The sequence below is a fragment of the Notamacropus eugenii genome, chromosome 5 (genome assembly GCF_028372415.1).
Source record: "Notamacropus eugenii isolate mMacEug1 chromosome 5, mMacEug1.pri_v2, whole genome shotgun sequence".
Lineage (NCBI taxonomy): Eukaryota > Metazoa > Chordata > Mammalia > Diprotodontia > Macropodidae > Notamacropus > Notamacropus eugenii.
In genome coordinates, this window is record NC_092876.1 from 249,336,953 (window position 1) to 249,363,079 (window position 26,127).

The following is a 26,127-nucleotide window of genomic DNA, read 5'->3' on the forward strand; positions in this document are numbered from 1 at the left end:
GGAGCAAAGTCTGTTTTCTAACCTTCTAGTCTGAGTGATCCTTTTTTCTTTTTCAAATTTCCCTATCTGGACCAAGCTGGGTATATTTTCTATGTCTTTATGGAGGAATTGTGCTGGATAATCTAAATTAAACTTTTTCTTGCTTCTCTGAAACCTTGACTCTGCCTGTCCAAATTGATTTTCCTCAAGTAAGCTTCCAAACATGTTGCTCCCATACACGATAAATTTCATCGGCTACCTATTACTTCCGAAATCAAATAGAGTCGTTTAAGTATGTAAAACTATTTAGAACTTGGTCCATTCTAATCTTATAATACTTAGCTACCCATTCACACCTTCTACACTCACTGTAATTCAGCTAGTCTGAATTCTGTTTCTCACACATAACACTCCCCATGCTTTTATACTGAATGTCATCTCATGTCTGAATTAATTTCCTTTTTCTCCTCCCCCACTTAGTTTCTCTGGTTTCCTTAAAGATTCAACTCAACAGTAGATCTTTCTTCCTTAACCAAAACCCCAGTTCCTAATACCTTTATCTCTGAGATTCCCATTCAATTAATCAAAATATGTGGTGCGTGTATAGCCATTTATACGTTGTCTCATTGAAATGTGAAACCTTTGAGGGTGGATACTACTTTTACCTTTCCTTTCACTTAGTTAATACTTGTTAAATGCTTTAGGGTATAACCTCATTTGGGACACATGCCCCTGATCAGTTATATATGAAGTAGCAAAGACTTTAAACATCTGTCTGATCATTTTATTGCTCCCCAAAATCCAAATCAGCCTTGCCTCTTTTCATGCCCACACTGTTGTCTAAAAGCTTTGAAGCAGCAGTCAAGAACTTCTCTAGTAATTGGTTACTGAGCCACCAATCAGCATCAACTAACTGAAATGATCACTAAAAGCTATGACACTGATCTATTGTTTAGCCAGCCAGTAACATTTGTGGAAATAATATTGATGAAAAAAATTTTACCCACATTTTGACATGCTCTCTGCAGTGGTGTTAAAAACAAACAACAAAACAAAATAAGCTCACAGACCTGAGAAACCTTTTGCAATAAAGTTCTTTGGGAAGAATTTCTTCTTTCCCCACAATGCTGGAGATACTATCTTCTAGTTTCCCTTTCTGCATGTGTGATTTTGATTGCATTAACATTTAGGTAAAGAAGGACCTTGTTCATTTCAAGGACTTCATATTCAATGCAAGCTAGTTTTGTAGCACCTTAAAGAAAAAACAGTGGATTTGGAATCAAACGGTCTGAGATCTAATACTGACTTTTCATTGACTGTTGTATGACAGTTATATGCCATAACTTCACTCCTGTGGACCTTCTTTTACTCAGCTATAAAATATGCACTGACACTAGATGATCTCTAAGCTAGGTTGTAGCTAAACTAACATTCATTTTATGGTTCTATGATTAGATAGCCAGCAGACTGACAGAGACTGGATATTAATCTAAAATTTAAGTGACTCTTAACCTGAATTAGTGTGCCTAAAGACCCCTCATGTTTAGAGGGCATGAATTGGATGAGATTGAGTAGTGGTTAGTTAGAAAAAATTAGAACTGGGACAAAACAGTGCCATGAAAATTGGAAAGAGTGGTCAACAATATCAAAAGTCACAGAGAAGTTAAGAAAGATTAAGGTTGAGAAAAAATCTTTAGATTTCCCAGTTATGACACCATTTGTAACTTTGGAAAGATCAAATTCAGGTAAATGATGACATGATGAAACTGCAAGCCAAACAGAAGCTGATTAGAGGGGGAGATGGGAAAAAAAAAACAACTAGTGTAAATAGTTTTCTATAATCATTTAGCTAGGAAAGAGAAGGGATACACTGTATAAAAGCTAGCAAGGATGATTGGTTCAATCAAGTGAAAGTAATCATGATGTATAAATTTGTTGCTATGGGAAATTGACTTGATGTGAAAAAAATCAATTGACTAGTGGTTTTTTTTTTTTTAATACTCAAGTTAATTCACTCAAATATTTGTTACGTCATCTGTTTTGGCAGCTGCCTATATGTTGTTCTTTTTGGTATAGTATAATTTCCTGACCTGCTTATCATGGATCTAGTACATCACCAAGCTTCAGTGTATTACAAGTAGTTTAGGTCTGCATCTGCCCATATCCCCCTTATGCAAGAATTCAACACCTATGCTTTCTAGAATATTCAGCTGATTCTCTTCATCCTCAAACTATACTCCGGTCACACAGGGTCTACAGCATCATCATTTCATGTGATTTCAGGGCACCTCTCTTAGTTTTGCCTTTTATATCAGCTTTTCAAAATGTTTGGTTAGTACCTTTGCAATTTAACCGACACAATGTTTCTTTCTAAGCATCCCTAAACTTAGGAGATAGTACTAGAGGGAGGAAATATTTCAGAACATGTAGTGAAAAGTTTCACTGCATTGGCATATGCAGCATATAATTGTTTCAGGTTTATATTGTACAGGGTTGAATTTTCAGGAGTTCTGCTACAATGTTCTTTTTGCTTTGGTAATGTGCTCTTGTAAGACATAGTAAGTTTCATGACAGGACACTATTTATTGTTTTCTTAGCATAAAAATTATAACACTTTGTTAAAACAACTCAACATAGGCTATTTAACAAAGAAGACAATTTTATAGCAAGTGAAAAAAAGAAATACTTGCATTCCTAAAGTCTTTATTTCATTTTTCTCAATTATACGTAAAGAAAAATTTTAGCATCCTCTTTTTTTAAATTTTCAGTTCCATTTTCTCTCCCTTCCATCTCTCCCCCTCCAGGAGAAAGCAAGAAATTTTATATAGATTATATGTGTGAAGTCATGCAAAACATTTCCATATTAACTATGTTGCAAAGGAAAATGCAGACAGAAGAAGAAGAAGAAGAAGAAGAAGAAGAAGAAGAAGAAGAAGAAGATGTTTGTGTGTTTATTCTTTGTTGCTGAAGAAGACCATGCTATCAGAGAAGTAATGACATGACTTGCACTTGACTTTGTTTTGAGTGACGGAAGGCTGTGCAGGTCACCAGCCTCACTTCTCCTCCAGAGCCATCTGAATCCAGTGACCAGATATTCATCAGGATAACTGGAGATGACCTAGGAGGAGCAATTGGGGTTAAGTGACTTGCCCAAGGTCACACAACTAGTGAATGTCAAATGTCTGAGGTGAGATTTGAACTCAGGTACTCCTGACTCCTGCACTGGTGCTCTATCCAATGCACCACCAAGGAAGGAAGGAAGGAAGGAAGGAAGGAAGGAAGGAAGGAAGGAAGGAAGGAAGGAAGGAAGGAAGGAAGGAAGGAAGGAAGGAAGGAAGGGAAGGAGGGAGGGAAAGAAGGGGAACGGAAGGAGGAAGAGTACCATGAACAATGTTCTCCTGGCTTGCGTTGCTTTACTTTGTGTCAGTTCATGTAAATCTTACCAATTTTTTTCAGAAAGCATCCTGCTCATCAATTTTTATAGCACAATACCATTCCACCACAATCGGATATCACAACTTGTTCAGTCATTCCCCAATTGATGGGTATCCCCTTAATTTCTAATAATTTGCCAACACAAAAAGGGCTGTCATAAATATGTTAGTACATATACATTTTTTATCTTTTTCTTTGATCTTTTTAAGGTATAGATCTAGTAGTGGCATTTCTGAATCAGAGGGTATGCACAGTTTGATAGCCCTTTAGGCAAACATTCAAATTATTCTCCAGAATGATTAGATCAGTTCACAATTCCACAAACAGGTTTTCCTCATCATTTTCCTTTTTTTGTCATACTGATTAATCTGATAAGTGTAAGGTTATATCTCAGAGTTGGTTTAATTAGTATTTCTCTTATCAATAATAATTTAAAGCAATTTTCCATATGATTATAGAGAACTTTGATTTCTTCTAAAAACTGTCTATTTATATCCTTCGACTACTTATCAATTTGAGAATGACTCTTATTCTTCTAAATTTGACTCAGTTCTCTATATATTTGAGAAATGAGACCTTTAACACAGAAACTTGCTGAAAAACTGTTCCCCCAGTTTCCTACCTTCCTTTTAATCTTGACTGTATTGGTTGTGTTTGTGCAAAAAGCTTTTTAATTTGGTGTAATTAAAAATATTTGTTTTACATCCCACAATGCTCTCTGTCTCTTGTTTTTTCATAAATTTTCCCCTTATCCATAAATCTGACAAATAAAACATTCCATGCTCCCCTAATTTGTTTATGATATCATTATTTATTACTAAATCATGTAGCTATTTTGACCTTATCATGGTATACTGTATGAGATATTGTTCCATACTGACTTTCTGCCAAACCGCTTTCCAGTTTTCCACAGTAGTTTCTGTCAAATAGTGAGCTCTCCTCCAAAAATCTTGAATCTTTGCATTTGTCAGACATTAGATTACTATGGTCAATTACTACTGTGTATTGTGTACCTAGTCTATTCCATTGATCCACTATATTATTTCTTAGTCAGTACAAGATTGGTTCAATGATTACTACCTCACAATACAGTCTGAGGTGTTGTACTACTAGGCTACCTTCCTGCACATTTTTATTCATTGATTCCCTTAATATTATTGCCCATCTGTTTTACTAGATGAATTTTTATTTCTAATCCCTTGTGCTACAAAATACTCTTTTGGAAATGTGGTAATTTGATTGATATGGCACTGAATAAGTAAATTAATTTAGGTACAATTGTCATTTTTTATTATATTGACTGTCTACCTATGAGCAAAATATATTTATTCTGAATTGCTTAAATCTGGCTTTACGTGATAAGTGTTTTGTAATTGTATTCATGTATAGTTCCTGGTTTTGTCTTGTCAGATAGACTTCGGAGTATTGTATATTACATGCAATTTTTAAATGGAATTTATTTTTCTGTCTCTTTCTGCTAAGCCTTCTCAATAATATATAGAAATGCTGATGATTTATGTGAGCTTATTTTATATTCTGCAACATTGTTGAAATTGTTAATCATTTCACCTAGTATTTTAGTTGATTCTTTCAGATTCTTTAAGTATACAATGATATCACTTGCAAAAAAATGACGGTTTTATTCCTTATGGCCTATTTTAAATCCTACAATTTCCTTTTTCTAGTCTAATTGCTATAGTCAGCAATTCTAATATTATATTGAATAATAGTGGTAATAATAATAAGCATCCTTGCTTCACCTCTAATATCACTGGAAAGGCTTCTACCTTGCCTCTATTACAGGTAATGCTTTCTGATGGTTTGAAGGAAACCTCCAGAAATTCCTATACTTTCAAGTATATACTGAATCTATTAAGATAATCATATGACTTTATTTGTTATTGATATGATCAGTTAAGCTGATAATTTTCCTAATATTGATTCAGCCTTACATTCCTGTATGGAATGCTCATAGTATATGATCCATGAGATATGTTGCTGCGATCCTCTTGCTAGAATTTCATTAAGGGAATTGTTCTATGGTTTTGTTTTGTTTTCCTGTATTTTTTGCTCTTCTTGGCTTAAGAATCAGCACCATATTTGTGTTATAAATGGAATTTGTAGAACTCCTTATTCACTTATGTTTTCAAATAGTTTATATAGTAATGGCATTAGTTTTTCTTCAAATGTTTAATAGGATTCACTTGTGAATCCAACTGGTGCTGAGGATTTTTCTTACAGAATTCACCGATGGCTTATTCAATTTATTTCTCTACAATAGGATTATTTAATTATTCTATTTTCTTTTCTGTTAATCTGATCAGTTTATATTTTTGGAAATGTTGATCATTTCACTCATAGTGTCAGATTATTTTGGCACATAATTGGGCAAAATAACTCCTAATAAATGCTTTAGCTTCATCTTCATTGATAGTGAACTCGCTTTTTAATTTTCATTTTTGATATTGGCAATTTACTTTCCTTCTTTTTTTATAAATTAAATTAGCCAATAATTTATTTTAAGTTTTCATAAAGATCATGTTTTTTATTTTATTAATTTCTTCCTTCATATTTAAGATATTAAATTGGTGTTTAATTGAGGATTTTTTTTCTGAGTTTTTTAATTTCATGTTCAATTCATTCATTTGTTCTTTCTCTTTTTTATTGATATAAATGTTTAGAGATAAAAATTTTTTCCCATAAATACTACTTTTGTTGAATTGCATAAATTTTGGTATGTTGTCACATTGTTATCATTCTATCTAATGAAATTATTGATGATTTCTATGATTTGAGCTTTACCTCATCAATTCCATAGAATTACTTTATTTAATTTTTAATCTATCTTTTTTGGACCTTTATTGAATGTAATTTTTATTGCATTTTGATGTGAAAAGAGTACAATTAATATTTTTTCCTTATCTGTATTTGGTTGGGAGGTTTTTATGCCTTAATACATGTTCATTTTTTGTGAACATATCATATACAGATAAGAAAAAGGTATACTCTTTCTATTCTCATTCGATTTACTCTTGAAGTTTATCATGTCTAACTTTTCTACAATTCTTTTCAAAACTTCCTTAATTTCTTTCTTTTTCATTTTTTGTTACTTTTATCTGGTTCCAAGAGGTAAAAATTGAGATCTCTCACTAGTATAGTTGTATTATGTATTTCCTCCTGCAACTCATTTAACTTTTCCTTTAAGAATTTGGATGCTTTGCCATTTGATGCATATTTACTTACTATTGACATTACTTCATTGTGTATGGTAACTTTTCACAAAATATTGTTTCTCTGATTATCTCTTTTAATTGTAATTATTTTTGCTTTTGTTTTATCTGAGATCATGACTGCTATCCCTGCTTTAAAAAAAACAAAAACAAAAACAAAAAACCTTAGTTAAAACACATCAAATAATAGGCATTGTCATAGAAAATTATTGTATGGCAGGAAAATTTAATTTATGTATGTCAACTTTTATAAGAATGAGACTAAAAAGTCTAGAAACTGTATCAGTCAGGAAATTCTTCATCTCATTTTTAAGAAGAGAGATGGTTGTCCAGCAAAAAGGTAATTTAGAGAATGAATTGCTTTAGGATTTCTTGTATGCCTGCTGCCAAAAATATGGCTAACCACAAAGACTCTTGTAAATTTTAATTATTCTGGTTTGGGAAGATAGGAAAATATCAGAATAGTTCTCAGTCAGAAGTGACAATGGTTGGGGACTTTTGAAGAGAATAAGAGAAGAAAGAGGTGACAACTGGCCTGGGGCAGCACCTGAAATCTGCCATATCTGCAGTTCTCTTCTTTACCCTATGAGAAATGATTTCTAAAAGGATTAGGTATAAGGTATGTGAATGTGTATCTTGTTATGTGCACTCATGCTGGTAGCAGGAAAATTGAGAACAACAAGTCAGCTAAGAGGATTGAATAAGCAGACCCTACCTATTCATGCCCTTGCTTACATTTATTGTTTTTATTTTCCCACTAAAGAATATATTACTTAGATTTAGTATTATTTCATTACATCTATGATTGAACCAGTTCTTATATTGTGGAATAATTTTCTTCCTTTCTTTTATTTCCTTACTTAATTATTTACTCTACCACTAAATAAATTTACTCTACCAGTAAATCATTTTTATTTCTTAAAGGAATTCTTGTTGGGCTCGTGTCTAAGTCGTATTTTTCTTCAAGGCTTTGATTGAGGCTTTTAGTACTTTTTTTATTCTGAATTTGTGTCTTAATCTTCCCCATTACCATAGTAGCTTCAATGGCAGAATTTTTTGACTTTAACATTCCAGAATTCAATTTGAGGCATTATTTTAAAGTTGTTTGGAGGAAAATGCTGAGAAAACCCAGCTGAGAGCTTTCTCTACTCAAACATCTTGGCTCCATGCCCAGAACTCCACCAAAACTTTTAAAGGAATAATTTAACTAGGGAGTAAATTGAGCACCTGGATGGAGTTGTCTTTAAAACAGTTAACAACTAATATTTTCCCCTGAAAACAGGTTTCATTTCTAACTATGATGATACCTATTACTGTATTCTCAAGCTCTTGTCTTGAGGGATGTGTTGCAGATTAATTGCACCATCTTGAAATTCTTCATTTTGGATGAATTCAACTTTAATTCTTCAGGGAATGTGGCATTCCAGAACTCACAGCTATTTAACATCATTAGATATATATCATCATTAAAAATATTGATCTTTATTTTAGATCAGAGATATTTGCTACTAATATTTTTTGTTCCAATCTTTTGGAATAATTCCCATTGTTTGGAATCTTCCTGTCTTTGAGATATTTTGAAAACTGATCCTGAAATGCCTTTAAATGTATGCCTAGGATAGCTTTCTGCTCTCAAAACTTGATAAGGCAAACTCAACAAGTGATTAAGCAGCCTTTTCTGAAAGACCTCCAGTGAAAGAGAACTCACTAGTCAGAGAAATCTAGTATAATATTTAGTAGGCCTAGTTTTTGCAAAGTTTTTCCTTCATTAAACCAAAATATATCTCTTTGCAATTTTTACCTATTTTCCCTAATTCTGCATTCTGTGAACAAGCAAAAACAACCAATGATTGCAAAGTAAAAGTGATGCAAAATTACTTTCCTTCAGGGGAGATGATGTTCACATATATAAATATATGGAAAATATATACAAAACTAGATAATATAGGAAGATAATGATAACATCTGGGGTGGCACTTGAGCTATGCTTTGAAGAAAAATAGAGAACCTATGAGGCAAACATGAGAAACATGGTGCATTAATGGCATTGGGTGCAAGAAGTGAAAAAGACATTGAGACAGGTGATGGAACGTATTATACAAGGAACAGTAACACATTCATTTTAGTTAAAGACTCTATTAAACCTGAAGAGGAAAAATGTGCAAACTGCTGGAATAGTAGGTTGAAGCCTATTTGCGAAGGGCTTTAAATATTAGACAGAAATACTAAATTTGGTTTTCAGTGTAATAGTAATTCCTTGAGTAGAGAAGACACACTTGTACTTTAGGGCAATCAGTTTGTCAGGTAAATCCCTCTTTCAGGCCACAGTTCTTTAAGCAGTTAAAGACAGTTATCATGTCCCCTAGAATCTTCTCAAGTTAAGACTGGGTATTATTATGATATAGACAAGACAGTCATTAGTTTAGTTATTTTTACTAACTGAGACTTATAGGAGTCAAACCAATTGTATAGGGTCACATGACTAAGTGAATAAGCCATACCTAGAAGTATAATCTTCTGACTCCCAGGTCAAGTTCTTTTAATTTCATTATTGGAGATGGAGGAAAAAGCTAAAGAAGAATATGGGATATGTTGAATATTTGATATTCACTTCTAAAACAATTATGCTTTCCCCTGGGGTAATAACTTAGCTTATCACTGGGAAGAGGAAGTTTATGAACATGCTCACTGTCATACTGTTGTTTGCCAGGCCTAGAGGCCTGTGTGGGCTACCCGAGTCTTCTTACCTCACCTCCGAGGTCTTTGGTTGGCCAAAACCGGATGCTCATATGAGAGAAAGGACGTTCCAGAGTCGAACAAGGGTTGAGCTTTATTTCAGGGTCTAGGTTACAAGTGCAGGGAGGTCTTCCTTAGGAGGAAGAGGTGGAGATTTCCTAAGGAGGCTAGGATCTTAAGGGATTGGAAGTAGAAGTACAAGCGGGGAGAGAGGGGGAGGGGAGAGAGGAAAGAGAGAAGCGGAGCCTACTGTGCTCTTGGCTCCTCACGTGCTAAGAGAGCTTTTAGGCTTCCTCAATCCTACTTAACCTTCAGCCACATAGTTTTGCATCTGAATACCGTGCTGTTAGGTAACTAGGTGTGCCCAGATCCGGGACCATCTCGAGGGCGGGGAGATCTCTCCCCCATCATGTTTCTCACGGGAAGAGGCGGAATTACTCGAGATAGCTCGGTTCACCTCGATCCCCTGCCGTTTCCTGGGAGGGTCTCGTGAGACCTCTAAGATTTAGAAGCTCCCACCTTTACCCGCCCGAGACTGTCCACACGGAACTGAGCTTCCAATCCCAACAGTTGTTGAATATCAGGTGGGAACTTCCTCCTTTTTCCCTTCACCTCCATTTTCCTGCCTCAACAGACCCAACTAGTTCCACGAGATTAGCTTATTATCTCTTCACAAGGAATTCCCTAAGAGACTTACTCATTTGGAGTTAAAAAGAAGTATCATTCATAAAAAAAATTCTGAAAGAAGACAGAAATACACAATAGAGCAAGCTCCCTATTAAATTTTTTAATCTATGAATTGAATTAATAAGAAATTTATATTTTACAAATTTTTAATGTTTTAATTAGACCACCTTTTAACATCCAAATCCATATAAAACTATTGTTATATCAAAATCTGGAGAAAATTTATTTATGGTTAGTGGGTCGTAAGAAAGAAAAAGTTAAATTAACATATGCCTACTATCATTTATTTAGACTTAAAATTATGGTATGCTTTCAAATCATTTATAAAGCGATATAAAGCAGAATTTCTTCAAACCAAGAAATACTAAGGACTATCTTTACCATACACAGATACATTTGAAAGCAAGTTATCAACATAGCAGCTGTTTTTGTTACTAATAAATGATACAAATGATATTACCTAGCAAGTATATGCTGCTTTAAAATTTATAAAGCCTTTTATATAAATTAATTAATTGATTTATAAAGAATTTTTCACACATCAAGATAAAGAAGTGAGTAATGTATCTATTATCTTTATTTTACAGATTAGGAACCTGAGACATAGAAAGTTCAAATGGTCAGGTTCCTAAAGCAAGCATAAATTTGAGCTGGGAATTAATCTCAAATCTTCTGATTATTCAATCAGATACTCTTAAAAATCTGTATCTGGGGGAAAAATTGTTGTTATTGTTCAGTCATTTTCAGCTGTGTCTGACTCTTCATGATCCTATTTAGGGTTTTCTTGGCAAAGACACTCTAATAGTTTGCCATTTTCTTCTCCATCTCATTTTACAGATGAGAAAACAGAAGCAAACAGGATTTTTTTTTTATTTAGCTTTTAACATTTATTTTCACAAAATTTTGGGTTACAAATTTTCTCCCCTTTTATCCCCTCCCCACCCAAACCCAAGCATTGTAATTGCCCCTGTAACCAATCTGCTCTCTCTTCTATCCTCCCTCTCTGCCCTTGTCTCCTTCTTCTCTTTTGTCCTGTAGGGCCAGATAGCTTTCTTTACCCCTTAACCTGTATTTTTTATTTCCTAGTGGTAAGAACATTACAGTTGATCCTAACACTTTGAGTTCCAACTTCTTTAGCTCCCTCCCTCTCCACCCCTTCCCTTTGGAAGGTAAGCAATTCAATATAGGCCAAATATGTGTAGTTTTGCAAATGATTTCCATAATAGTTGTGTTGTATAGGACTAACTATTTCCCTCCATCCTATCCTGTCCCCCATTACTTCTATTCTCTTATGATCCTTTCCCTCCCCATGAGTGTCGACCTTGGATTGCATTCTCCTCCCCATGCCCTCCCCTCTATCATCCCCCCCACCCTGCTTGTGCCCTTGTCCCCCACTCTCCTGTATTGTGAGATAGGTTTTCCTATCAAAATGAGTGTGCATTTTATTCTTTCCTTTAGTGGAATGTGATGAGAGTAGACCTCATGTTTTTCTCTCGCCTCCCCTCTTTATCCCTCCACTAATGAGTCTTTTGCTTGCCTCTTTTATGAGAGATAATTTGCCCCATTCAATTTCTCCCTTTCTCCTCCCAATATTTCTCTCTCACTGCTTGATTTCATTTTTTTTTAAGATATGATCCCATCCTCTTCAATTCACTCTGTGCACTCTGTCTCTATGTATGTGTGCGTGTGTGCATGTGTGTGTGTGTACTCCCACTCAGTACCCAGATACTGAAATGTTTCAAGAGTTACAAATATTGTCTTTCCATGTAGGAATGTAAACAGTTCGACTTTAGTAAGTCCCTTATGACTTCTCTTTGCTGTTCACCTTTTCATGGTTCTCTTCATTCTTGTGTTAGAAAGTCAAATTTTCTTTTCAGCTCTGGTCTTTTCATCAAGAAAATTTGAAAATCCTCTTTTTCATTGAAAGACCATTTTTTCTCCTGAAGTATTATACTCAGTTTTGCTGGGTAGGTGATTCTTGGTTTTAGTCCTAGTTCCTTTGACTTCTGGAATATCCTATTCCATTCCCTTCTATCCCTTAATGTAGAGGCTGCTAGATCTTGTGTTATCCTGATTGTATTTCCACAATACTTGAATTGTTTCTTTCTAGCTGCTTGCAATATTTTCTCTTTTACCTGGGAATTCTGGAATTTGGCCACAATGTTCCTAGGAGTTTCTCTTTTTGGATCTCTTTCATGCGGTGTTCTGTGGATTCCTTGAATATTTATTTTGCCCTCTGGTTCTAGAATCTCAGGGCAGTTTTCCTTGATAATTTCATGGAAGATGATGTCTAGGCTCTTCTTTTGATCATGGTTTTCAGGTAGTCCCAAAAGTTTTACATTGTCTCTCCTGAATCTATTTTCCAGGTCAGTTGTTTTTCCAATGAGATATTTCACATTGTCTTCCATTTTTTCCAATCTTCTCGCTATGTTCTGTGATATCTTGCTTTCTCACAAAGTCCTTAGCGTCCATCTGTGCCATTCTAGTTTTGAAAGAACTATTTTCTTCAGTGAGCTTTTGAATCTCCTTTTCCATTTGGCTAATTCTGCTTTTGAAAGCATTCTTCTCCTCATTGGCTTTTTGAACCTCTTTTGCCAATTGAGTTAGGCTAGTTTTCAAGGTGTTAATTTCTTCAACATTTTTTTGGTTCTCCTTTAGCAGGGAGCTGATCTGTTTTTCATGCTTTTCTTTCATCTCTCTCATTTCTCTTCCCAGTTTTTCCTCCACCTCTCTAACTTGATTTTCAAAATTCTTTTTGAGCTCTTCCATAGCCTTAGCCCATTGGGTGGGCTGGCACACAGAATCCTTGATTTCTGTGTCTTTGCCTGATGGTAAGCATTGTTCTTCCTCATCAGAAAGGAAGGGAGGAAATGTCTGTTCTCCAAGAAAGTAGCCTTCAATAGTTTTATTTCTTTTCCCTTTTCTGGGCATTCTCCCCAGCCAGTGACTTGACCTCTGAATATTCTCCTCACACCCACCTCGCCTCCTGGTCCTCCCAGCCAGCGTTTGGGGACTGAGATTCAAATGCTGCTTCCCGCCTTAGGGCTTCTGGCTGGGGGCAGGGCTGCTACTCAGTGTGAGAATTAAGTTCAGGTGGTCAGGTCGGGGCAGGGCTGCCTCTCAGGCTCAGTTCCCTCAGGGGGTTTATGCACAGACCTTCCACAATGGATCCAGGCTCCCGCCTGCTTAGGGAGCCCCTGTCTGCAGCTGCCTCTCAGCTTCTACCTCCCGGGGGGGCCCGAATCATGGGGACACCCCACTCCCCTCTCGACCCGCCAAAGAGACTCTCTCACCGACCCCATCACCTGTGGGCGGAGGGACTTGTGCGGCCACTGGAGATCCCATCCCTGAAGCCTGCTCGGGTCTGTTTCTCTTGGTGCCGTGGCTGCAGCAGGTCTGGGCTGGGCTGGGCTCCGCGTCTGCAGCGCGATGGACCTTTTGCGAGAGGTTTGCAGGTCCCTCTGTGGGTGGAGGGACCCGTGTGGCCGCTGGAGATTCTACCCCTGAAGCCCGCTCGGATCTTTTCCTCTCAGTGCCGCGGCCGCTGCAGGGCTGCCCTCTGCTCCCAGTCCCGGAGCCCAGCCCGCAGCGCGAAGGACCCCCCATGAGAGGTTTGCAGGTCTCTCCAGAACAGAAATCTCCCTTGCTCCAATATTCCATGGCCTCTGGGTGCAGAATTCACGGTGAGTTGGTCCCCTGTAGCCGTTCTGTGGGTTGTGGGTTCGGAGCTATGTGTATGTGCGTCTTTCTACTCCGCCATCTTGGCTCCCAGCAAACAAGATTAAATGACTTGCCCAGGGTATACAGCTTATAAGTGTCTGAGGCCAGATTTGAACTCATGGAGATAATTTTCTCTGACTCCAAGCCATGCACTTTATTCACTGCACCACCTGAGCTGCGCCAGTGAATCAATAGAAGCATATACTAGAACAGCAGTATTACAATGCAATGCCATAGGACTCGAATATTTCTTTAATTATTAATGTCTTTTTATATGAATTACCTCATACTCTTCCACCCACCCTTCTGTCTTCTCCTCAAAACCAATTTTCCTTAATTTCCTTGCTTTGATCTATAAATTATTTTCCATTAAACTGAATTTAAGGTACAGAATTTATCTAGTTTTTTTTTTTCCTTTCCTGGATCTTAAAGTCACTACAGATGCAAAGATGAGTCAAAATACTTTATCAAAAAAAAAAAGAAGAAAAAAGGTGCCTTGTCACTTAGACAAGCAAGGTGGGATGTCAGTTACTTCATCAGATTGTTAAAGCAGTATTTGAAACTTGTTAGGTTTAATAAGTTCTTTTTTAATTGGTCTCTTCTCAATGTGTCACTACTGGGTATCAGTTTCTGTTTTCCTTCCTGATTTTTAAATAACACCAAAAATCAGCTGGAGCAAGTAAGTATTTTTAAAATGGTAACATTTGGCTTTGCATTGCTAGCCCAAACATTGGATAGAATCTAAAATCTGTATTTTCCTGGATACATTTAAAAATATCTTTGTATGAACACATTTATTTTTCTCACTACCTTTTTGAATTGGAATACCTACTATTACTGGTATTTAAATCAGTGCAAGTTAGCTCATATTTACTCAGTATCTACTACGTGTACAGCATGCTCCGAGCTGTAATAGCTATAAAGGCAAAAATAAAACAATCCATGTCCTCAAGATCACTTTTCTACTAGAGGATAAATAATGTAAACAGATAAGTAAATCAAAGTATATAGAAATTTGTTCAAAAATAACTTCAAGAAAGAAAGAGCACAATTATTTTGGACTTGGAGAAGATCAGGCAAAAGATCTTCCGTACTGTGAAAGAAGCTAAAGATGCTATTTAAAAAAAAAAAAAAAAACAGTTGAGAAAAGAGTACATTCCAGACATGGAGAACTGTGGGAAAAACTTCATAGTATTCACCTTTTTACAACTTTAAATTATAATCTTTTATTCTAATAACACTTTGTAACTTTATTTTGTTATTACATTTCATTGTTATAACCTTTATTAGAATGCTTGGATGTTACCCTCTCCTAATATATGTACGTATGCATGCATGTATACATATATGTGTGTGTGTGTGTGTGTGTGTGTGTTTGTGTGTGTATAAATACTATTGCCATATCTGGAAAGTGCCTACATTCAGGCTACTAAGCACTTCTGTCCTTGACACTTTTTTGATCTTTATGTAATATGAAGCTCACAGAAACTTGACTTTAGTTTTACCTTATTCCAACTCTTCCCTCTGTTGAACACCTTAATAAACTTATTTCTAAAAACATTCTTTCAGGTTTTGGTTTTGTTCTTCATGAACAGTGCCATCTGCATGAAGGGATAAAACTGGAAAAGGAAATGTCAGGTTTGGAGGAGTAGCTAGCAATGTAGATAAATTAAAACCATGAGTATATGAAGGAAAGGACTAGTAAATAAGTTTTGAAAAGCAAGAAGCAGTCTACCTCTTGTGCTGTTGGAATTCCAATAATTGCTTTCTCATAAAAACTCAGCAAGCATTTACTGAGTTTTTAGTACATATACCACACACAAGAAACAGCTAAATGCTATAGCTACAAAGGCTATGGGAAAAAAAAAATATTGTGCTCAAAGAATTTACATTCCACTAGGAGCATACAATATTCCTACAGGTGACTAAAGATCAAATGATTTAAGGAGGGAAAAGGTACTAGCAATAGTGAACATCTAGAAAGTTTTTCTATAGAAGATGCCACCTAATGCTGGTCTTGAATGAAGACAGAGATTTAAAGAGGCAGAGCTAAGGAAGTAGCATATTCCATGAAGGGCAATTGAAAGGGTGAAAAGACAAAGACATTGAAATTTGAAGGAGAAGTTCTCTAAGTTGTAAACTAAGTATTTGATCCCTTTAAAGTCTTAAATGGTCAACTGCATGTAAAAAAGGCAGCCAAGACAATGGATGTTTCCTTAGGACACAGACTATCTCCTTAATTTTGTCCTTAGTCATACAACTCAAAAAGAATCTGGAAAAAATCTGACTGATCACTCCTTTCCCTAAGTTTTGGAGGGATAGCTGGCATATTAGAACTAAAGTATATACCTAAAAAATTAAATTAAATAAAAAAGATGCCATCAGGCAAGAAGTCATTGTATCTCTTTCTCCCCAAAATCTCCATTCTTGTTTATTTTTCTTTTCATCACTTTATCCTTTCTCACTTAATGATACTTTTATATCTTTAGTTAATGTTCAAGATGACATCTTTTTTAAAGTTCATTTTGTATTTAAGGAATAAAATAAACATTTTCATAACATAGTACAATAAAAAAGACAACTTACTATTTCTTTCAAATATACAACAAAACGATCATGTAGTTTTTTCTTCTTTCTTTTCTTTCTTTTCTTATCTTCACTTCCCCTTTTGCCCTGGAGATAGGTACCATTAGACACAAATTGATATGTGTGCATATATAGATGAGACAAGCATATACACATGCATGGATAGGTATAGATGTATGCATATATGTGTATGTATATATTCACTTATATATACATACACACATATATGTGTGTATGTGTATACATCTATGCCTGTGTGTGTGTGTGAACTTATTCTATGCATATTTCTATTTATCAGTTCTTTCTCTGGATGCAGATAGTACCTTCAAATATGTTTTACAGTTAATTTGGGTATATATAATAGACAAAATAACATTCTCTCAAAGTCATTCTTGAAACAATATTGCTGAGTTCTGGAGACAAGAGAGCAGAGTAAGCAGTAAATTGCTGTAGGTCTTCTATGTTCATTTCCAAACAATCATAAAATAGCTCCCCAAAACTATTCCTGGTACAACAGAGCCAGTGGAGAGAAGAGGTAGAGCATATTTCTAACCCTAAAGACTCAAAGGATTGACAAGAAAAGTCCACTCACTGATGTAAAAGGGGAGCACTGTCCAGAATATGAAGTACTCAAGCAAGCCAGTAGCAAACCTCACCTCAGCAAACCAGAGGGAGATCCTGAATTCCAGTGTAGCAAACACTAACATCAACCCTCCCCCCCAAACATACCTTGACATAGGCAGGGAAACCAGAAGACTCCAGTTCTGAGAACCACCACATGCTTCAGTGTAGCCCAAGGTAGGCACGCATTCTCCAGGGGGTAGAACTCCATGTGCTTTAGTATAGCCCCTGGAAAATGAAGAAAAAAACCAAAGTGGCCTCAGCACATGTTGGACACCACCACTAGGACCCCAGCTCAGCAAAAGGTAAGTTGCTAGACTCCTACAGCCTACAGCCACCAGTACCTGAGGCACTGGCACACAAATCTAGGGCCCAAGACCCTGACCTCCACCACAAAAAAATGCTTGGGAGATTATCCCTCTGTGCTTCAGCAAGAGAATCAACTTTATAAACCTCAAAATAGGTCAAAAATAAGAAGCAAAAACAAAAATTGACTGTACAAAGTTACTATGGGGACAGGAAAAATCAAACCAAAAGCTCAGAAGAGGACAGCATTATCGATAAATCTACATCTGACACCTCAAAGAGGAATATGAGTTGATCCACAGCCCATAAACCTTCTTGGAAAAGCTCAATAAAAACAAAATTGGAAGTCAAATAAGAGTGGAAGAAGAAAAAAATTGGGAAAAGAAATGAGAGATATGCAAGAGAAAGTCAATACCTTGGAAAGGGAAAGACAAAAACTGACTGAAAAAAATAATTCCTTGAAAAACACAACTGACTTTCAGATGAATTTTGATATTTTTTCTAGCTCTAGAAAACAATTATCTAGTAATTTGATGGGTATGGCACTGAACAAGTAAATTAATTTAGGTAGAATTGTCATTTTTATCAATTAGCTTGGACTACCCATGAGCAACTGATGTTTTTCCACTTACTTAGGTCTGATTTTATTTGTGTGAATAGTGTTTTGTAACTGTATTCATATAGTCCATGGGTTTGTTTTGGCAGGTAGACCCCAAGATATTTTATAGTGGCTACCTTAGCTTTAAACAGGATTTGTCTTTCTATCTCTTGCTGCTGAGCTTTGTTAGTAATACATAGAAATGCAGACAATTTATGTGGGTTTATTTTGTAACCTGCAAATTTGCCAAAGTGGATTATTTCAAGTAGTTTTTTATTTGATTCTCTGGGATTCTCTAAATATATCATCATATCACCTGCAAAGAGTGATAACTTAGTTTCTTCTTTACCTATTCTTATTCCTTCAATTTCTTTTTCTTCTCTTATTGTTACAGCTAGCTTTTCTAATGCCATATTGAATAAGTTAAGAAAACCATTAAACTGATAAATAAAACTAAAAGCTGCTTCTCTGAAAAAAAAAACAACAATAAAATAGACAAAACTTTTGTGGTGCCAAAGGATTTGAAATCGAGAGGATGGCTATCATTTGGGGAATGGCTGAACAAATTGTGGTATATAACTATAATGGAATACTATTGTGCTATAATAAATGATGAACAGGCAGATTTCTGAAAAACCTGGAAAGATTTACATGAACTGATGTTGAATGAAGTGAACAGAACCAGACCATTGTACACAATGCAGCAAAATTGTGGGGTGACCAACTCTGATAGACTTGGCTCTGCTCAGCAATTCAATGGTGTAAGACAATTCCAGAAGACTCATGGTAGAAAATGCTATCTCCATCCAAAGAAAGAACCATGAATCTGAATGCAGATTGAAGTATACCATTTTTTTCTCCTTTTGTTGTTGTTGTTTCTTTCTTTCTCATGCTCTTTCTCTTGTGTTCTGATTCTTCTTCCACAACATCACTAATGTGGAAATATGTTTAATATGATTATACATGGATAGCCTATATAATATTGCTCACCATCTTGAGTAAGGGAGAGAGGAGGGAGGGAGGGAAAAAAATTGGAAACTCAAAGTCTTATTAAAGTGAAAGCTGAATACTATCATTACATCAAATTAGAAAAAAAATAAGATATTTTTAAGTGGGGGAAAACAAAAAGAGTAAATATTCTTGTTGCTATATATACAATGTTCTATAAATTCTGCTCTGTACACTCATCATTATTTTATGAAAGTCTTTCCATGTTTTTTTTTTCTCTCTAAAATCATTGAGCTCATCATTTCTTATAGAACAGTAGTATTCCGTCATAGGCATATACCACAACTTGTTCAGTTATTCCTCAACTGTTGGGCAGCTCTCCAATTTCCAGTTCGTTGCCACTACAAAGAGAGCTGTTATAAACATTTTAGAACATATGGATTCCTTTCCTTTTTCAGTAATCATCTTTGAAAATAGAGAGGAGAGAATTCCGGGGAGATGTCCTGGTAGGTTAGAAAATTCCCAGCTCTCAAGATTTTCCCCTACAAAACACATAAAATAACACCTTAGCGCAAACAAAGGGTGGGTAAATAATAATTAAGAATAAGGGAACAACAGGGGTCTTCCAGGAACAATTTGAGAAGATCAAAAGAAAAATCTCAGGATAAATTTGGTCCCTGTGATGAATAAACACCTCCAGACTAGGGTCCTCTTTGACAATCACCTGCAAGCTCTGGAGTTAAGTGGTTTGGGAGGCTGTCTCAGCCCCAGTCACAGAAACTTTTACCACTGATAGTGAAGAGAATTAGGCATCTAAGGAGAAGATTGAGGGAACCTCTGCTGACAAGGACTGCCAGACACAGCTGTAAAGGAAGAGGGGAAGGCACTAGTACAGGAGTCAGGAGGACCTGAGTTCAAATCTCACCTCAGACACTTGACACTCACTAACTGGGTGGCCTTGGGCAAGTCACTTAACCCCAATTGTCTCATCCTGGGTCATCTCCAGTCATCCTGATGAATATCTGGTCACTGGATTCAGATGGCTCTGGAGAAGTGAGGCTGGTGACGTGCACAGCCCTCTCTCACTCAAAACAAAGTCAAGTGCAAGTCATGTCATCATTTCTCTGATGGTGTGGTCTTCTTTGGCAATGAAGAAGGAACACACACACACCCAGCTCTCAAAAATTCCCTCCCTTATATTCACCCCTGTCCTCCTAATCTTATTCTATTCACCTTTTCGAAAGTCCCTCTTACACCCTATCCCACTGTTTTCTCACATCCCTAGTTCAAAAAACTTCTAAGCCTCTTCACATACAGATAAAGATATAGGCATGGATATGGATATAGAGATAGACATATATCTTGTTTTCTCTTCAACCCAGATGAGACCAAATTTACATTACCTGTCCTTCACCCCCACCTGTTTCTTCTGTATTATTTCTTCCTTTCCCAATATGTCTTTAATGTTTGTGTGTGTGCATATGTGCATGTGTTTAAACTAAGCTAGAATACCTTCATCCTCAAAACATTGATTAGTTTCTCAGAGCCAGCTCCATGATGTGCAACCTACATGATGAAATTTTAGAAGTCTGCTACCAAAAAGTATCTTAACCTTTTGACTATATGTGGTACCTGACATCTCTTTTGACAATATAATTGAATAAGTTTCTTCAATATAGTATGAGAAGAACAAAGACTGGCAGTCAGAAAACTGAAATTTTAATTAAGAATATTTAATTAAGAATATTTCAGTAACTAGCAATGGACTGGTCACTTAACCTACTAATTTACCTCATCTGTAAAAGAAAGAAATTCAATTTAAGATCTAAAGGATGTAAACTCTATGAAAATATTTTCATTATACAGAAGGGCGTACTATACAAGTTCTTAGATTTGCTTTTCTAAAAAGAAAAGCAACTTTTGAGGGGTCAAAAATCACTTTAATCAAGCATATATATCATTCACTTAGTTCAAGGGAAAAAATCAGCACCCTGAACTTCAGAGAAATCAACAGACAGGGCTTCCAATTGTCTGACCATAAGCATCACAGATCAACATACATATATACTTACCAGAGAGAGAAGCACCAATATCTGGGTTTTCAAAGCATGAGGGCTCCTTAGCAGCCGTCCAGAGTCTAGTCTGGCCAAACAAATATGTCCAATGAATAAAGCTCCAGAGAATTTATACACTTTTCAGAACCAGAGGGAGTCACAATCCTTGAGAAACTATGTGTCATTAGAAACTAAGAAAAACTGTGGGCCTCACTTAATCAAGTTTCCCTTAATGGGCAGATCCCACAATGGATAGGGAAGATCTTTAACTCTCAATTAACATTACAGACAGAATGTAGCATGCATTGTCAGATATAGTCTCTACAGGATATTTTTACTCATTTGTTTTCCTCTGTCACAAGAGAAAGAATCCAAAATGGAGAGAAGTGGGAAACTATGGTGATGCATATATTTTAAAAAAATAGCTAACATCTGTATGGCACTTACCATATGCCAGGCACCATGCTAAGAATTTCATAAAAAAGCATTAGTATGTTTTTTTTCAATTACATAGTTTTCCTGAAAATAAAATTTTGGAGAAATATGTATAATTCTAAGAAGACTTGTTAGGTTCTCTCAGGCAGCTTTGAGAAGAAAAAAACACACTCATATACATACATAAAATTGATATCCCAAAAGACTCTCATTTTTTAGGTATTTCATGATCACTTTAGTCATTTATACATTTTCTACTAGGGCACAACCATTTAATAAATCCATGCTTTCTTTGTTTACCCGAGTATTAGACAGCTTCTATCCCTCAGAACAATATATATGTCTATATTACAGAACCATATACTGGTCAAAGGTATGCAATTTTAGGTATCTACCCAATCAGAATTTGACGCTCATCCCACACCCACTACCTATCATTGCTATCTTCTGAAAGTGTTTGAATTTCAGTGAATCTTAATAATGTAACATTGACATATTGAGGCTGACAGTTTGCGGTAGCAGACACAAATGCTAGAATTATATGTACAGCATCTTTGTTTTTACATGGGATCAATCAATAAATCTTGTTTAATAAGAATATAGCACATAATAATAAACCATTAACACTTACCAGCTGACTGTTAGACCATCACTCTCCTGTACACCCTAGGCTCCCAAATTTCCCTGACACATAGAATTAATTTGGACCTAGAAATTCCAAGAAATACATGCACACACACACAAATACACAAATACAGCTATATTTCTACATATCTATCCACCTATATATATATATGTGTGTGTGTGTGTGTGTGCGCGTGTGTGTGTGTGTGTGCGTGTGCGTGTGTGTGTGTGTGTGCGTGTGTGTGCATGTGTGTGTGTGTGTGTGCGTGTGTGTGTGTGCGTGTGTGTGTGTGCGTGTGTGTGTGTGCGTGTGCGTGTGTGTGTGTGCGTGTGTGTGTGTGTGTGCGTGTGTGTGTGCGTGTGCGTGTGTGTGTGCGTGTGTGTGCGTGTGTGTGCGTGTGTGTGTATAGTTTTGAGTTCTCTCTTGAGAAGGTAAAACAGTATAAGAATAGTTTCCCTAAGATGCCAGACCCCTAGGATGTCAAATTGATACTTGCTATAGGACTAGTAATTAAGTGTAGAAGTAGACTCTGCAGTCAGAATCTCTAATTCATAGCACAGAAGAACAGAATGTGGTATCTGATGTGAACCTGAGATCAAAAGTGTTGGTGCTTTAACCCTCTCATATATGGACCTCAGAGGAAAAGTAGCTTCATCTTGCAACACTCAACCTATCACATAGCAGGGTGAGTAGCATGGGCACCTAGGTCCAACAAGAAGACCTATAAAATATTAATATGCCCCCTGTTTCTCTAATCATTAACATCATTCTTTGGTGCTATGACCTCGGCTCATTTTCTTTGTTCTCTTAACAATCCTCCATTTTGCTTCTCAGATCAAAAGAGGGGAGTAGCTACCAAGTGATGGGCATTACACATAAATGTAAATACCTTTGCTTCTATTTACCAATAAAACTGTAGCTATAAAGATAAGCAAACAATGAGCAATACCCTGAGGGAAAGACTTATAGGCATATGAGTTGGAATTCTGAATACTTTGCCACAGAAAGTGTGAGTGAAATTGTAGCAGGCATAGAGGGGATAGAGATACAGTAAGGGCTAATTTTGCCTTTTAAACCTAGTAATAATAACATAGTTATTTTGATTAGTGATAACTTTATTATGTTCTTTTTAAACTATATTTTAATTCCTATACTATAATATATTGCCTTACACATAGAAGCAACTTTTATTTTTTTAAATATATACTTAATTTATTTTTCAGTTTTCAACATTAACTTCCAAAAGAATTTGAATTCCAAATGGGCTCTTCATCTCGCCGTAACCCCACCCCAGGACAGTGTGCACCCATTCACCCCTTCCTCCAGTCTGTTCTCCCTTCTATCACCCCCTTCTCCCATGCACCTCCCCTCTATTTTCCTGTAGGGCAAGATAGATTTCTATATCCTATTGCCTGTATATCTCATTTCCCAATTATATTCCAAAACAATTTTTAACATTCATTTTTAAAGCTTTGAGTTCCATATTCTCTTCTTTCCTCCATCCTCACCTATCCTCATTCAGAAGCAAGCAATGCAATATAGGTCATACATGTGTAGCCATGCAAAACATGTTCATAACATTCATGTTGCAAAGGCTAACCACATTTCCCTCTGTCTTGTCTTGTCCTCCATTTATTCCATTCTCTCCCTTGACCTGTCCCCTGACAATAGTGTTGGCTTCTGATTATCCCTTTCCCCAATTTGCTGTCCCTTCTATTATCTTCCCTCTCCTATCCCCTTCCCCCCTTATCTTCTTGCAGGGTAAAATAGATTTCCATGCCCAATTCAGTATGTGTTATTCCCTCCTTAAGCCAAATCCAATGAGAATAAGGTTCACGTACTCCCTCTCACCTCCCCCCTCTTTCCCTCCATTGTAAAAGCCCTTTCTTGCCTCTTTTATGGGAGATGATTTGCTGTATTCTTCCTCTCTCTTTCTCTTTCTTCCAGTACATTTCTCTAACAGGAATTTTTTTTAGATATTCTCGCTTCATATTCAGCTCACCACTATCTATGCGTATGTGTGTGTGTGTGTACATACACAGATACATACATATATATATATATATATATATATACACCTATACACCTATACACCTTCATATGTGTGTATATGTGTTCCCTCTAACTACCCTACTATTGAAAAAGGCCTCATGAGTTACAAGTATCATCTCTTCATGTAGGAATGCAAACTGTTCAACTACAATGAGTTCCTTTAATGAGCCCAATGCAAGAGACCCTTTCTGGTTTCCTTCTAGGTTTTCTTGGGCTGGAAATCTGTTTCACTCTAGAATTTGTTTTTACAGGTATTTTGAGGGGTTTGGTTGGAGAACTCAAGTAGATCTTTACTTCTACTCCCCTATCTTGGCTCCACCCCTCAGAAGGAACTTTTAATCTTTTCATGAAATAAAGGGTAATAAAAGAGTCTTTCTCAGCAATGTTGGCATCTGTTAATTTAACAACCATGATTTCAGTCCTTTCAAGAAAATCATTGATATGCAACCCATGCCTAAGACATATTCATAAGGAACACAGCTTGATCAGTTTTTCAAATATACTGACTGGGAATTTTATTGTGCTTCTATTTGGTAAACTAGTCTTTGATCAAAGTACTATGAACATTAATGAGCACTTCAATATTTAATAAATTCAGAAATAAGTAAAATAAGGGTGATATATACTTATACATACATATATATTTGTACACACACACATACACACACACACACATATATATATATATATGTTAGAAAGCTTTTTAAATCGAGGGAAAATTTTATTCTCAAGTATTTTTTTCTTGTTTATTTCCAAGACAATTTGTCCTATTTTCCTTTGAGCAAGAGAAAATAATTAACTTGGCAAGTAAGAAATATGAGTAGGAACAAATGAGTAATATTCTCCCAAGTCTTAGTTGAACTTTTCCAGCACAGAGGGTAAGGTATCAACTAATGTATGAAGCAGAAAAAATAGCCAAGTTTATCATAAAGTATATACATAAATATGTGTGTGTGTATATATATGTATGCATATGTGCATGTATATTCTTGTGTATATACGTGTATGTTGAGAGAGAATAATTTGCAACTATTGTTCAACTAAATTACATACTCAGAGAGATAAATAAAGAATGAAAGCACAAAAATCATTATTACTTCTTTCATTTTCCTTTTTCTTCAAATATAGTTTTGTAAAAAGTCCACTTTTTTATCCTTAGCTTCCTTTTTTTAGCCTCAATTCATTCTAAGTGTTAGCATTTCTGACATTATTTTTGCAGGATCATACCTCACTTGTATTAAATTTTTGTTGTCTGCTTTGTTTCTATCTTTTGAACAATTCTTTTAAAAAATCTAAATTGAATAAAGAGTTCTTTGCATACACATTTTTTATAAAACAGATATCTTTTTTTTCCTCTACTACTTTTTGGTCTGACTTCCTCAGATGAATATTAATTCATGGGATCTCACCTATATTTGCCATGCACCCCTTGAAATATGTTTTTACAAAATCTAGAGTATATGTAAGGCTATAAATGAATTTACACCCCCTCTAGCTTATCTTTGCCAAGAAAACCTCAAATGGAGTTGAACAATACTAAATTGACCCAAGAACAATAACATTTTTAAACTCAAGGATCTAGTGTTCACTCCTCTTTGGATAACCATCATTTCTATCCTAGCAGCCAATTTTTACTTATTAGTCAATATACATACATTCATATGTATGTGTATATGTATATATGCATGCAAATATGTATGTATATGTGTATATGTATATATACAGACATGCATATAGAGGTGTGTGTATGGAACTTAATTGAAGAATAGTTTGACTATATTTTTTTTATTAAATGTGTAGTACATTGAAATACAGTACTGAATTTTCTCCATTCAATTATATTTTTAGATTTTTTTCCCTCCCCAACCACTGAGAAGGCAATTACACAAGAAACCTTAGAAATATGAAGTCATGCAAAACAAATGTCTAATTAGCCATGTTATGGTCTGGAGTGTGGAGAAATGAAAGAAAGAAAGAGAAACTGGTGTCCTGTTCCTATTCACTTTGCATCAGGTAAAATGGATAAGGTGTTAGGTGTCAAATCAGGAAAACCTCACTTCAAATCTGACCTCAGATACTTAGTAGTTGTGTAATTCTGAACAAGTAACTTAAACT